This window comes from Gallinula chloropus, assembly GCF_964237585.1.
Source record: "Gallinula chloropus genome assembly, chromosome: Z".
NCBI lineage: Eukaryota > Metazoa > Chordata > Aves > Gruiformes > Rallidae > Gallinula > Gallinula chloropus.
The window spans coordinates 8,284,849-8,301,256 of record NC_140089.1 but is presented as its reverse complement, the minus strand read 5'-3'; the positions used below and the strand labels follow the sequence as shown (position 1 = coordinate 8,301,256).

Here is a 16,408-nt window from a genome sequence, read left to right as displayed (position 1 = left end):
GGAAGGCAAAGAAAGCCTGGAAGCTTCCTGGAAGGAAGATACTTATCCAGGAACACACAAACTGACTGTTTTGTCTGAATACGTATGTTCCTGGACAAGCTAAAGGAGTTTGCTTTCCACAATCTACACACAGTCCAAACATTGAGTGTCCGTCCACCCCTTAAGAGACAAACCATAAACCAGAAACTGTGCTTCTGACTGTAAAAGAGACTTTTCTAGCATAAGAAGAGCAAAAGGCACCTGCCCTGTTGGGCCTAGCATCTATGAAAGAACAGTCACGTCAGTCGTAGTTAACAACCTTCCACCCAAAGAAAGAGTAAGAGCTCATCCAAAGGACAGTCTAAGGATGGCTAAATTCAGTGTTGTGGGGAATAAAATGAGCACCCAGCCCACAGCACTGCACAGCTGTGCAAAGGCACGTGTTTTTAAATGCTCAAGTAAGATGTGCTACTGGCAACACAAAAGCAGACACATTTTTTTGTTTTGCAGCTTCAATAGCTCCACAATTTGCTTGCTCAGCAAAAACATAACACAGAAATTACTATTAAAAAGGCCATTTTCACTGACAGAGTTTTTCTTCCAGAATACGTAATACGCACATTTAGGTAATGGTTGTGTGCAATTGCTTACAACACATGCAGAAACATTAATTCAGTTTCTGCTATTATCAAGGCAGTATCTCAACAACTGCAACATTTGCCAGGCCCTGTTTAATAAAGTTGGAACACATTTTCTGACACGGCTCCTAGTCACTATTAAACAGGAAACCCAATATATAGATGTTTTATGATCTATTTCGTGAAATACTTCCTTTGATCTCAACCTGAAATTCTGAAAACTGTACTCTAGAAAGAGAAGAAACCAGGTATTTGAATTGCTGTCTTTTACTACAACTATTTTTTAAACCAGAAAGTTCCTGAAAGAACCAGGGTGTGCCAAATCTTTGATGCGACACGTTTATGGAGTCCTTTTGGTTCATCCAGAGTTACCTCTGTATCAAAAAATACACCTATTTGTTAAGCACAATGATATTACTACAGACACATGTATGAACTGAGCCATAGCTTGGAACAATAAACCCTGAGATTTACAGGGATAAGTATTCTAATGCCTATACATGCACTCTGCCTCTTAAACAGGCAGCCTGATTAACAGCTGGAGCACCTCTGGAGTTCATCTCACTTCAGTAAAAGCTGCTCAAAGGATTTTAGAAGGGAAAAAGAAGAAGAATAAAAAGAAAGTTACATCTATTAGTGAGAACTTGTAACCAATCTTCAGGCATGCACAGCTGAGATTTAATTCATAGTGTTCAAAACCATCAGAGACCAAATTACTAGCTCTTTCAGCTCCCGCTCTCTTTAAACATATTTTTAAGGCACATAACAAAACCAGAAGTTTTAACCACCATTCAAACCTGGGCTCGATGGTAATAACATTAATAATGTTAACTGGGCCATTTCCAGTTAACACTATTAACAAATCATCCTCCGCTCGTTCTGCCAGCACTGTTTTTGAACCACCAGCAGCCTGAGTTTCACAAAATCCCACTCCTGGAGAACAGGAGATGGGAACCTCGTTAACATCAATCCCCTGCGGCTTGCCAGAACGGAATAGCTGGGGTAGCTGAAGTGCACTATAATTCACTTGCTGTCACTCAACTACCTCTTTATTTGATTTTTACCACTGACTTTTATATTATTTTTTTTTTTTTGCATTTTGGGTAGCTGACACGTTAAGTAGAAAGTGCAAAATAAACATATCAAGGTGATAATTTTTTCTCTGTTTGGAAGTTTTTAAGTCAAAGGCGACTCAACAGTAAATGCACCATTTGTTAGGGTTGCTTGATCCACAGAAACGTCGACTAACAAATGCCTTGAAGACTTCAGCAGCGTTGAACAGGGTCTTCTGCAAGGACGTGAAGAGTCCAGCCAAAACGATTTGTGTGCCTAACATGGGATTTCAATACAACATAGGTAAACATAGCTGCTTAATTTTAAAAAAAAAGCTATACAAACTCACAGTTATCTTTCCTTAAAACCAAGTGTTGAGGCTGTTTTTTCCTTTTTCTTCCCAGAAACAGCAGCTCTTTGGCAGTCTGAGTTCGGTGCTTGGACTGCAGTTTCTGGGTACAGGTCTGCAAACCAGGCATTCCCAGTACAACTCCAACACACAAACACTTGTACCCAGGACTGAGCTTTTGGGGAAGGGCAGTGGTGACCACCATTCTCCTCAAACAACTGCTGGGGATGTCAAATCCCCACTCTTAGCTTAAATATTGCCTGCAAGCATGGTGAATGACCCAGTCACTGCTCAATCATGCACAGGGTTTTCTTCGGGACGCAGCACAAGGGCATACTGGATGCATGGATGACATTTACAAATACATACAGTGATGCCAGCCTCTAATAGTGTTTCCAGAACACAGAAACATCATACAAAAAATGACTTTGGCCATGGTGGGTGAGCCATCTCTTCCCTTCCTTTCTCCCGCAAAAAAAGTGCAATGGTTCCACCAAAAGCAATAGTGTTGTGCAACAATTCATTCTGTTCCTCTACTCCCACCCATCTAGAGATCCTTCTAGAAAACCTCAGAGGGCCATTTTTGCTGAAGGGTACTGGAGAAAAGAATTCAACCTCAAGTAGACCCCTCAGGCAGACAATTCAGATGGAACTGCTGACCAGCTGATGTTTAAAAAAAATTAAATAACTACAAATAGGTTCTTTAAAAGAATCTTAAAACTACTGATTCCACTTCATGAAATTATTATAAATATTGTAAGAAGACAGAGTTAGATCTGGTTTAGTAGTAATAAAAACAATGTATATGTATTAATTATAAAGGTTCTAGAACTACCACTGTGGCATGAGAGGACATCTAGTTAACAGGGTAAATACTAAAAACCTATTAAGATTTTAATTTGAAATCACCCTCTTGGATACTCCTTCAATACCATTTTCTTGTGCTAATTTGGATTTCTGGAAACTGAATAGAAGCAACATTAATTTTACCAGGGAGTTTTTGGGTTGTTTTTTTTTTTTTTGCTATTTAATCATTTTTTATCATTCATTCAGGTCATGTTTTCTAAGCAATCAAGCAAGCTAGGAAATGTATTTTTAAAAAATAAAATGAAAGCTTAGTTCCTTGTATAATTTAAGAAACTTGATTTAGGGAACAGAAGCTTCACCAAAACCCTCCTCATACTGTAGTGCTGAAAAAAAGAACTAACATTATCAATTTTCTTCCAGGAAGATTCTGCAAATTATCAGGAAAGACAACAGGGGCTGTAAAGGAGCTCCCTTTTTCCTACTAAAAGAAGAATAAAATAGCCTATTTCCCTATATGTGTCCCTGCTGAAAAGGCATGGGATTAAACCTCAAACTTGAGGGGTCAGGGAAGAGATTTGTATCAAAGCCTGGACTGAATATTCATGGCAGTACAGAGAACACATCGTATCGTTAATAGTACTCAGCTAGCTACTGGAAGTAACCAAGCATCAAGAGGGGTCGCTGGCAAAGGGAATAGAGAAACCAGAGTCACTGACAGATCCACAGCTTCCTTCTTAGTGCTAGAAGAAAAGGTTTCCCTGCAGACAGTGAGAAGAAGCCTTCTTTCTCTCCAACAAACACTCAAGGGATGGCCACCACATGGTGAGGGAAAGGACAGTTGGTAGGAGGCTGTTTATTTTTAATTCTGGTTATTTTTCAAGCGAGGACGGTAGTTACTGTAAATGTTAAATGAAACTATCAAACTAGCAGAAAGTAAACTGTTCCAAACAAGTGAAAGCCAAGACAACAGCTGGATCTGACTCTGGAGTCGGAGAAGCTATACCCCTGTGATCCATCAGTGCCCCAATCCACCACATGTCCTTCACAGAACAACAGGGAGAAAGCAGCTGAAGCAAGAAAAACAAAACAGTTGGCAATGGCAGTCAGAAAACTCCATGCTGCTGTGCACAGAGGAACATAAAGCCATTAAAATAGTCAGAAAAGAAAAATTTAGAAGTGAACTGTTAGGACTGAGTGAAAAAGCTTCAATGAAGTTTTATTCTCATTAACAGGAATTTAGACTTTTCTACACAACAAAGGGAATCAGAAGAGGGCTTCTCTGCATACAGCTATTCAGGGGGAAAAAACCAAGAGAAACCCACTGTCTTCAACGCTGTTTCCTGTGATCCTGATACTGCAAACATGTACGAGAGTGTAATGAGAGTTTTCACACATGCAGCGCTACTTGACCATGAAATTGTTTGCCAGATTAGGGCCAAAGTCCCGGATCCTGTCATCAATTCTTACAGGCAGATGTCAACATCTATGATAAAGTCAATGAGGTCACGTTCCACAGGGATTAAAGTGTCTGCCTTAACAAATCTCACTGCAAATCTTGTTCACGTAAAACTCACTTATGAAGTGCAACATCATACTCCACTATAGACACATACACTATCTGTATACTCTTCTCCCTCTCTCAAAACACAAAAAGATATTAAAACTCACCCAATGCATTACATTCCCCTCAACAATTTCACAGTTAAGAACTCTGCGCTACCATTTCAGTTTTCAAAAAAATGTATGGAAATTGGGTGTTAAAGATGAACTGGAAAATATTTCCCAGATTCTCCATTGCTCAGAACATATTATTTATCCTATACTTTTGTTTTTCCTGGCTGGGTTCTGGTGGAGAAGGGGGGGCTACAGGGATGGGTCTGAAAGAAGCAACCAGAAGCTCTCTGCAGGCCCCACAGAGCAAACAACAGCCGGCTCAAGGGCTGAAGTTTTTGTTGACCAAGACTGAGCCCATCAGCAGTGGTCACAGTGCCTCTGGGAATCACAATTAGGATTAAAAACCCCAAGCAGCTGATCTTTGCCCTCAGAGAAGTGAGTGAGACGATGTAAGAAACTGTGCAGACCACAAGGCCAGGGAAGGGTGGGGAGGAGGTGCCCCATGGTGCCAGACAGAAAGATGCCCCTGCAGCCCATGGCGAAACCCATGGTGGAGCGTGTGTCACTCCGCAGCCCATGGAAAAGGCTGAGACCCCACCTGCAGCCTGAGGAGAGGCCCCACGCTGGAGCAGGTGGACACATACAGGAGATGCTGTGACCCACACTGGAGCAAGACTCTGCCAGTACTTGCAGCCCATGCAGAGAGACAGAGACAGAGATGAGCAAGGGAGAGAGAGATTCACACTGCAGCAGGTTTGCTCGGGGCGGGGTGGGGGAGAGGATTGTGACCCCGTGGAGGACCAGGCTGGAGCAGTCTGGGGCTGAGAGACTGAGAGTCATTCTGTGATTTATGACTGCACCCATAGCAGTGACCCACACTGGGGCAGCTGGGGAAGAGCTGAAGCCCCGTGGGAAAGGACTCACGTTGGAGAAGTTCGTGGAGGACTGTCTGCTGTGGGTGGGACCCCACGGGGCAGCAGGGGAAGGGGGTGAGGAATGTCCCCCACCTGTGCCCAGCTAAGGAGGAAAACAACTTGTGGAGAACCCCCCTTTCCCCATTCCCTGTCCCTCTGCATGCCATTATGGGGGGGAAGAAGGGAGCAAAATCATGACTCAAGTGAAGTCTGCTAAGAAGGGTGGGGTGGGGGGAAGGTGCTTTAAGAGCTGGTCTCACTTCTCATTACCCGACTCTGGTGTCACTGGGTGTGCAGGGCAGTGTCAGAAATTAGAGGGTTTTCTTTCCTTTATTCTGTGTTGAGTCTGTTTGGCCTGTGATGCTGATTGCAGGATGATCTCTCCCTGTCCTTATCTCGACTCCTGAGCCTCTCAATAGCTACTTTCTCCTATGTCCAGCTGAAAAGGGGAGTGATAGAGCCGCCTTGGTGGGTGTCTGGCCACCAGCCAGGGCCAAACCACCACAACTTTATAATGAGCCTTGTCTTCCTCTTCCTATGTCAGAGTAAACTAGACAGGCCATGCACCTCTTCTGGTGTGGATTATGTAGAGTACTACTGTCCTGGCAAGATAAATTAGCCTCTGATGGGTTACAGCCTGCTGCATTTGAGGTTTTGTTATAGGTATCCTCGTTAACTGCCATAAATCTAGTTTGTGGATATTACTGTGACAGCACTATGGAGATGTCCACTTAAGTTAATGAGGAGTCACAATGAAATAGCCTACAATGACAAAGTGCAAAGCAGATTTTTACTTTAAGTCAAGCTTAATCTTGACTCTCCTTGATTGTGGCTCAATCTGCATTTTTCTCCAAGTACACTTACATGCACGTATGCTTTTTCTGCAATACTATACAGGGGAATGAAAGGATCTGTTTCTACATACTGAAGGCTTATGTATTTTCAGTGGCTAAGTTAACATCTTTAGAATGCAAAGATTTAAAAACAAGAAACAAGAATTTCAAAACCTCATTTGCAAAACAGATGTTCTAACACGGAGATCTGCACAGTATTTCTTCTCAAGTAAAACATTCTGTGCACGCTCTAGAATCCGTGTTCGCACAACTTGCTTGTAATATTACGGCATTAATTTGGTAGAAAATGCAAAAAGACTATTATCTGTTCCCTGTGACTTGTGTTATGTAACATGTATTTCATATTTAGCGTGGTGTTTGGATGTGACAGTTCTAGTCAGCCATGGATATCCATGCACCCTCAAGAGGCTTGCCTGCCTTTCCTCCTCATTACTTCATTTTTCACCACCTCTCATAAGGCATTTGTTGTTCAGCTGTTCTTATTAAGAGCTGCATGTCTTCCGCAATTTGTGATCTTCAGGATTCATCTTTCATCATATTAGAGAGCAGATGGAAGTTATAAGTCTTCGTTTTTTCCAGGCATGTGTTAAGCAAGTCTGAAATGAGTCACTCAGACGTATTAACAGAGCAGTCGAGCTTATTACAAAACCCGTGTTTGGCATATTGTGCAGAAATAGGACTCTCACTTTCACTTTTCCTCTTTATGAGGCTAAAGAAGAATACATTTAGGCAAAGTGCCTCAAACCTAGACAAAGACTGGTATCAGAAAAATGCTTCCCATCACTGTAGTACTGGCTTGCACCGCATTCTTCTGGTGGAGATGTGCCCGTGGAGGCACACACCTTTGGGGGGGTTCTCAGAGTACCCTCTCCTAATTAGCTCAGAGAGAAATGTCACTAGCTAAATCGGAACTGCTAAATGCAAACACTTAATAGAAGGCTCCTTAAATAATTTATCATTATAAACATCAGATTAAATCCCGATTCAGAAAATAAAATACCAGAAGAAAGAACACCGAGGGGGAAGAAGAACGTGCAGAGAAAGTGTTTTGTTGTTGCAAGGCTTTAATCCCACAGTTGCTCTCTATTGATCAAATGTTTGTTCAGTATTTTATTGATGTAAAGCATTACGCACAATCAGTGTTAAATATTAATGTCAGAAGATCTTTAACTCCAAACTCAAGGCATTTGTTAGTCAATTCAATATTCCCAACGTTACGAAGCTACAACTTAACCTCCTTTAATAACTTTCTGGAGCGTGTAAAAACACACTGCATACACTGTGCAGTGAATACGAATTATCTGTATGTCGATAGTGGTAAATAAAATGCTTTTAAATACAACTATTAAAAGTTTAGAAACAGGACATTTGCCAATCTGTGCTACTTCAACTCACAGTAGGATGCATCTTATTCTTAAAAGTAAAATAAATGCAAAAGAGGCAAAGTTTCTACAGTTTTTGAGCGAATAACTAAAATCCACAAGGTTTACACTTTTATATCTTAAATTATTAAAATATGTGTCATGACATTTCTATATTCATAAAAAAGAAGTGCTTGCATTTGTAAAGGAAAAAATACCCTTTCTCCATTGAAACCTTGGTTAAATGATTTCAAGTACAAAAAAGTTTAAACTTTTAACTGTTCTGTGTTAAACGCTGTTCTTAAACATGACTTCTTCTGTGATAGCATAAATAATCCATTACAGGAAGCAAACAAACAAAACTATTAAGACCAGCAGAGCTCTATTCCAAATACACCAGGACTACTGCATTAAATTTTATGCTGAGATACATTTACATGGTGGTTTGGCCCTGGCTGGAGGCCAGACACCACCAAGCCGATCCGTCACTCCCCTTCTCAACTGGACAGGGGAGAAAATAGCTATTGAGAGGCTCAGGAGTGGAGATAAGGACAGAGAGAGATCATTCTGCAATCAGCGTCACAGACAAGTGACCAAGGGCCAAACAGACTCAACACAGAATAAAGGAAAGAAAACCCTCTAATTTCTGACACTGCCCTGCACACCCAGTGACACCAGAGTCGGGTAATGAGAAGTGAGACCAGATCGTAAAGCACCTTCCCTCCACCCCACCCTTCTTAGCAGACTTCCCTTCAGTCATGATTTCGCTCCCTTCTTCCCCTCATTATGGCACAGGGAGGGGGCAGGGACTGGGGGAATGGCGGGGTTTGGTCAGTTCCTCACAAGTTGGTTTCCTTCTTTGTTGGGGGGGGAGCAGTATACATTCCCCTGCTGCCCCGTGGGGTCCCACCCACGGCAGACAGTCCTCCACAAACTTCTCCAGTGTGAGTCCTTTCCCACGGGGCTTCAGCTCTTCCCCAGCTGCCCCAGTGTGGGTCACTGCTGTGGGTGCAGTCATGAATCACAGAATGTCTCTCAGTCTCAGACTGCTCCAGCCTGGTCCTCCACGGGGTCACAGGTCCCCCCAGTAAACTCTCTCTGGCGTGTGTCGTTCTCCCCACGGGCTGCAGGTGGAGTCTCAGCCTTTTCCATCGGCTGTGGGAGGACACCCGCTCCACGGGCTGCAGGGACACCTTTCTCTCCAGCACCTGGGGCACCTCCTCCCCCTGCCCCAAAGTCTTCCCTGCCCTTGGTGCCTGCAGTTTCCTAAATCAATTTAACATCACTCTGAGAAAACAGTTCATCAGGACACACGGGGAGGGAATGCAAAGCAGTATCCTGGGATTTGCACTGAACTGGTCAAAATTTTCCAGTGGAGCCTTGTTCCAGGGTGTAACTTATGTACTAACTTTAGAGCAGAAATACCTTGGGTTTGTTTTAAACAAAGCAACAGAGAAGTTGAGAAACCTATTATGGACTAAAATATCTACTGGTTTACCAGTGGCTCTATCAACATTAAAAAAAAAACCCAAAGGAAACCCAACATATTTTAGCTGCATGTCATAAAAACTGAACTATTCTGGAAGGTTGTGAAACATCCTGAGCATTCCAAGATTTTGATCTCTACACCTCATCCTCCATGCCACCTCCTTAAACCACCCACTTCTCCCTTAACTTGTTGAATCCTCACACTCTCCCCCTCTCCTCCAAGCAAAAGAAAACACAAAGTTTTGTTCCATTTCATAAATTTGGAACGTGGTTTAACGTATAGAGTATATAAATCTTTTTAGTGCTCTTTTCTGGATAAATGCTATTTTTTGCAGGGAACATTCCCGGAAAGCCTCCCCTCGTTAGAAAGGCTGTTATCTCCTATTGTTCTCGACGAAAATGAGGCGTAAAACGGTTCTTAGAAAAGAGGCACTCTTTCAACACGTCCACTGCTTCCCTCTGGGAACCATGAAAGAGGAGTGAAACTGCCTTCTGGGGAGACGGTGGTTCCTCATGCTGTCAGAGGCTTCCACTTAACTCAAACTAATTAACCATTTTACTTCTAAATTCCGAGAAAATTAAATCTCCGCTCAAAGGAGAAGTGCTGAAATTTTGGGGAGGAAATGTTGCTTTTTTTCTCTCTGAAACGAAGGGTTTAGTCCTCACATTAGAAGAGAAGCACAGCGTGAATTTACCTGTGAAATTAACTCCCTAAAGAGAAAAAAATACTACGTGGACTGTAGAAAAAACAACACATCTCTGTATCAGAGCTTGCAATTAACATTTGTGACACAGAGTAGTTCAAATCTAACAATTATATTGTCCAATAATTTACGGGAAGGAATAATGAAGGAGGATGGTAGGTAGGAGCAGAACAAACACATCTTCCTTCTTCATGGAAACGGGAAAATGAGAATTTGGGGTACCGAAAGAAAATAAACTATTACTTTGCTGAAAAAGGGACCTCTGCCATGCAAGGAAAGCACCAATTTCTCTGAAGAGCAAACAAAAATAGCTTTAGAGGCCCTAAGGTAACAGTGCAACTAGCACACCTGAAAATACATGGACCAAATCCCGCCACAAGTCAATGCAGTTTTGCAGAAAGGGATGCCTACTTTGACTGGGGGGTGGAACATGCTTTTAATTAATCCTTCCCACACTACTGCATTAAAGAACATCTCCTAAGCAATAAAATTAAGGATCTGAGGAGACTGAAAACGTGAAGCTTGCCTGTGTACAACTTTGCCAATTCTGTTGTACAAAACTCAGGTTGTACAGGCGACACGGTACTCTCCAAGGCTTCCAGGAACTACTGTCCCCCCCATGAAGACCCTCCCCCTCCTTCAATACTGCAGAGCTGACAACTGACCCAAGATAAGAATTCTAAACATTTATCATGTTTGTCAGATTTACAGCTTTTTGGTTGCACATGTGAGAAACCCAAGGGCTTATCACCTTGTGAGTCACACTAGCAGGGTATTCTGCACAAAATTGTATTTATCAATTATTCATTTTATTTTTTTCATTAGACTGGTGAAATCTTTAGCCATATAAATTTACTTAATGTGCTCAAAGAAAATGCCAGGCCTTCTTAGTCTCCTTCTAGCTTTCATATCTAAGACTATATTTTACTGTACATCTACCTGAACACCCAGATGTGAAACATCATCTCTACAGAATTAAAGAAAGGCATTTCATTGATACTTTAACAGCATTTGCACAGAAGGAGATGCTTTTCATTGCAGTATTACTTATGAAAATAATGCTATGACCACTTACTGAAATAAGTTTTTTCTAGTTTTAAGAAAACAACTTGTTCTCCTGGTGGACAAAGGTAATATCTACATAGCAGGAAGAATCGTATCATATCCTCTGAAGGTGAAATTACAAATACAGTGATGACCAGTAAACATGTGAAGTGCTTTCCACGATTTTGCAGAACTTGTAAGGAATTAATGGGTAACTCAGAACAGAATCACTGCTGTTTGGTACAGCAGTCCTTGATGACTGTCACACAAACTATGCATGGTCTGGTATTCCACATGCTCCTCACTCAAAGGAACTCACAACCCCCCCACTGAATTGTGCTGGGAACCTCTGCTTTTAACCAAAAGCATGTGGGACCAGGGAGAACCTCAAAAACAGAGAAGAAAGCAGTGGAGAGAGGTTCTTCTGAGTTTGTAGGAAGGCTACCAAAAATTGCTCAGAGATCTGAAAAATGTTGACCTCCTTCATGGCAATACAATGTGGCATGTGTCCCACGGGAGATGGTGAATTCAGCATTTTGTAGATTATCTTTGATTCCCTCTGCCCACTCCCCCTTGTCCGGGCTCATACTTGTTATGTACTCTTCCACATTTGGGGATGGATGGTGGGGAGCTTTTGTTTCGATTTTTGTTTTAAGCATAAGGAGTTACCATGTGCTCTCCATGGAAACAGACAGCTGGAAACTAGATCTAGAATTCAATTTTCAGTGAGAAACCTGGGAGGACCCAGAAGCACAAGCTGCCCTTAGCTAAGTTGCCTGCGGAAGATCACAGCACCAAAACCTAAGGCAAGAAAATCAACAGCTGAAGCAAGCTCTCCCACCCCTGGTACACAAAAGGCAGAGAAGGAGGTGCTGTGATAGACTGCCTGGAAAAGACTGTGACTGCTGTTACGTGTGAACTCGGATCACCTGGAGAATACAAGAGAACACATTTTCGGTATCTACCCTGAAACAGAGTAGGCTTCCATGTGTTTAGATCAACAAAAATCTGCGCCTTAAAAGATGGTTCTGTGTGGATTTCAGAAGCAAAGGTAGTTTAAGGAAACCAGAATAAAGCAGTTCTCACTGCAGAACACAGTTGTGCTGTGCTATGGCAACGTAAGGCTTGAAATTTATGGTCACTTCCAACAACGATTCAGCAACGCCTTCAGACAACATCTTCTCACAGGTCTTCTAAGGTAATCTTCAGCGCTCAAGAAAGACATAAAAATATTAATAACTGCTCACGCTCCAGTACTACTAATGATATACTGGGGAGGGCTGGGGTATTCAGGTAACCAAGTGCCTCTTGGTTCTGGTGAAGGAAAATGGGCCCAGAGAAGAGGGAAGAAACTACTGTATTTTTTTCCCCCATAAAATACAGCAATAAATGCAGAGACCTAACTTGTTCTTATGAAAGACTTGCAACAAGACTGATGGCCATCTCGAATGCCTAAACACTATGCCAAACAACTTCTAGAAAAAAAGCTACTTATATCACTGTGGCCTTCCAAAGGAATAATCTGCACAGAACTGATTATGGCGTAGTCTTTAATATACCCTACAACCTTCAAGTAAAGCTAAGCTCCCCGTCATACAACTCACTATAAAATGTGCTAACAAGTCAGGTAGAAATGTGATACTAGCTTATGAGACCGTACAGTCTCTAAGGCAATGAATGTGTCTTTTTTCTTATCCTTTAAATTACCTGGCATTCTTCTGGGAGTCATAAAAACAAGCATGAGACCCTTACTCATACCAAAAGTGATCTTTCAAAGAGCTCAGGAGAAGACACTAATAAAACTCTGCCTGGAAAATAATCGAGATTTTACTATAGCTACTTGTGAGAATTAATAGATCCCTCTTTGCACCAACACCACATGGAAGAACTTCTATTGTAAGGAGGGTAAGGGAGGCACAGGAACTTCTGGACAGTAAAAAGATCTTAACTGTTATGTACAGAAATCATCTTGTAAGAAAGGAATTTTTAGGTACCATCCCTCCAAACCCGGGGTCCAGAGATGCAAATGAATGGCCAGGCCTGAGGAAGAGGAGAATGGTCAGGCCTGAGGAAGAGGAGAATGGTCACTTGTGGCAGTCAGGACTTTTCTGGCAGGGGTGCTACTAAAAATCCATTCTTCCCCTGGGAATCACAAGGTTTATGTTGTATTTCTCTTTTTGATTCAGTAAGTTTTCAGCTGGTAAAGAAGTGGAAAGAAGGCAAGTACCAAGATGCATGTTGGAACCCTCTTGACTCAGAAGAACAACTTGGTTCAGAATCAAGTGAAACAAGAGCTTAACTAGGGAGATTCAGAGATCTCCTTAGGATGGATGCTGTGAGGGAAAGAAAAAAAAAACGATTCTGCAGTGAAGACTACATTTTTTCTCAGAGCATCCATGTAAATTAATTTTTCACAAGATTTCAAAACACAGAGAAGTTTTCCTCCAGTAAAAGTAATAGGTTCCTGGAAAAGAAACATGGGGGGGGGGGGGGGGGGCTTTTCTGCTTCAAATAAGCTATTTCTAATGCAACGCCTGCAGTATTACCAGGCTGGGTGAGTGAGCACTGTTTCCTGAGTTACCTAACATGTAAACAATTTATAATGCTAAATCATTTACATTAAAACTTCAAGGCCAGAACCTCTCCAGCACATGCACTTTCATGACATGTATCTGTCTTTTCAAGCCTAAAAATCTATTATATAAATGTACCTAATGAGTTCAGAACCTTGTTCACTCAGAAGAAAACATTTCCAATTGTAAATCTCAATAGAAAATAAAACCAGAACCCTTTTTAGATAATACAGAGGGGCTGCAAATACTTAACCTCAGGATGAGCATAGAAAATCTTCTTAAAGCCAGAATAGGCGTCTGCTTTTCTATTTATTGGATTTTTAGGAGGATGAGCATTGTTAGCACTGCAAGCAGTTACAGCCTCCACCTTGAGAGTCACTTCATGTTCCCGCTGTCAGAAATGAAAGATTCTTCCTCCCTCAGTAGCTTGATAAAAATCAGAAATTGTATTAGTGCAATCTGAGCACAATGCAATAGTACTTCCAAACACTTTCTCTGCAGAGCGGGGTTGCTACTCTATAAAGAAACCTGTATGCAAATACATACCAGAAAATTTAAGTAACAGTTACTTAAAATAATTTGTTTTTACTGTTGTTTTACACAAATAGTCATGAACAAAGGCAGAGACTGATAGTCCCACACAGGTTACATGTCACTTTGCTTGATTAAGGCAGAGTTGATATTAGGAGTAAACTCCAGAGGCACTCTTTTTCAGGACAGCACTTACAGAGAGACTTGAAGAAGGATCCTCACCCAAGTCTATAGCAGATGTACAAAGTTCAGGTGCAGATATTTAATTGTATTCAATGACAAGCAAAGCACATACTGAAATCCTACAGCAAAGTATATAATGAAATAAGCCTTATGTCTCTAAAAATCATCGTCCAGGGAGAGGCGAGCAGATGGGAAAGTTTTGCAACTAGAGTTAAGAAACTGTAAAACTTTAAATAAACTTAAGAACCAAAAATCTTGGTGTATTTTATGAGTCAACCTGTGTGCACTCCAGACTGACTCAACTATGTTGACCGAAGCAGCAGTATGTCACAAATCATTAAATCATCTGCAGATGCTTCCCTCCTCCATCAAACTTCCTTGTAAACTTTTCTTCACAGAAGCAGGGACAGATGAGGCACTAGTTCAGCTAATACAGCCCACTCAGTGTTAAAGATGACACATCTGGTGTAACCAGACCACTTGCACCTTCAGCAACAATGACTCTTCTTATGTCAAGTAGAACACATACCAATAAAAAATTCTGAATTGCTAGTATGAAGTAATAAACAGGCTTCCTGTGATTTTGGTGCTTACAATTACAGTTCTCATATATGACACTACAGCTACAGATGCTTAGGGTTTTGATTTGCCAGCTTTGATTACCAGCTTGATAGAGAAGCCAGGATCCAGCAACTGGCTTTCTGATGGTCTTCACTGACAATGGAATTTTGACCCCTCTATAGTTAATGGCAAAACACTACATGGGTCAGGATTTCACTTAATAAATGCTCATCTTCCTCTGCTGTGAAATCCACTTGGCCGTGTTTTGTAACAATTCATCATGTTCTTTACCATGAACATACAATACACTCATGAAATATTAAATATATAAAAGATTTTAAAAGTATGCACTTAACAGGATGCAGACTGTCTTACTAAGCAAAAAGCCCATGATGCTGAGGAATGCCACGACTCTTCCCAGATATTAGACAAGTTTATCTCAACCGCGATAAAAATAATGCAGAAGCTGTTTTTTTCCTGTCACCTTAAAAGGTTAAGAGAGAAGGAGTTTTAGAAATACCTGGTGAACTAATTTCTAAAATAGATCAATCAATTTCTAAAATAAACATTCATCCTGCCTTAACAGACTGAAGTGCTTATAGAGGCATACCATGACTTTATTTTTCCGTCATCAAACACAACTTCATATACATTAACGTAAAGACCCAATCACAAAATTGTATCACACACAGAACTCACCTGAGCATTTCTTCATTTTTTTATTTAATGACAATACACATCATAACGGAGACAGAAATGAGCAATATGCCCTTGCAATGGAAAGACTCATAGAAGTTAGAAATGCTAGAAGGGTGATGCTAAGGCAACTTTGCATTTTTTTTTTTACTTCGCCTTATTTTGATTTCCCACTCACATTCTTAGTAAAAATCAAAATTTAGATTCAATAGTGAAATTACCGATCAGTGAAACTATCATGGTTTTACAGAACTGTGGACTCGACTCTGTTTCAGATTTCCAAGTACTTTTTCATTGCAAACTTCCTCTTGCTGATCATTTTGTTTCAAAACCGTTTTACATTTACAGCTTTCAGGTTTTTTGCTTTTGTTATACACATTGTCTTTTCAGAGTGCAACATCCCCCACTGAAGCCAACTGTCATACTGTGGATTCTGATCTCTACAAATTTAAATTCACTAATGTCATTCCCTGCAGTCATGAGCTATTCCTGGAAAACTGTTTCTCCTTCAGTGGTGAATTAGACCTTGTTTCTAAACAACAGTGATTCAAAACAACAGTTAAGTACTCTATTTTTCCAGTAACTTTACACTTAGAACAGGTAAAAAAGATTACAGCAGTTGTTCTTCACTTTTAATTTGAAGAATATGCCTCACCATGTCGGTTGACCTTAACACTTCTGAGGGTGGAAAGCTTCCTTATAATTTCGTTCCTCTGACACTTTTTTCCACTAATTATGACTAGTGACCAATGTAGCCCTGACATGGCTGTCTGTGCAAAGGTGTCCATGCTCCTGTACTAGTTAGCCTCATAATCTAACCACCAAGATCAGGGTATTGAAGTGGCATTGGTCTGGAAGTAAAACATGCCAAACAGCTGTAACCACGTTGATGGTGCATGAACAATGTAAGTCACTGTTAACTACAAACAAGGTATGATTGTAACTAGCTTCCACACCATAGAATGACAAGCCATTATCAGGTTGTGACAAGAAAATGGAAAATAGTTACTTAGCTGATTCATTTCCCTTTCTCCAAATTTGTGTTAGTAAGACAGTGGG

General features: G+C 41.1%; 1 protein-coding gene across 27 annotated transcripts in view; it reads right to left on the bottom strand.

The window, feature by feature from the left end:
- SSBP2 (single stranded DNA binding protein 2) overlaps positions 1–16,408 on the bottom strand; it is a gene marked incomplete at both ends in the record, with an annotated part of 189,938 nt that overhangs the window by 117,433 nt on the left and 56,097 nt on the right. The window lies entirely within an intron of this gene.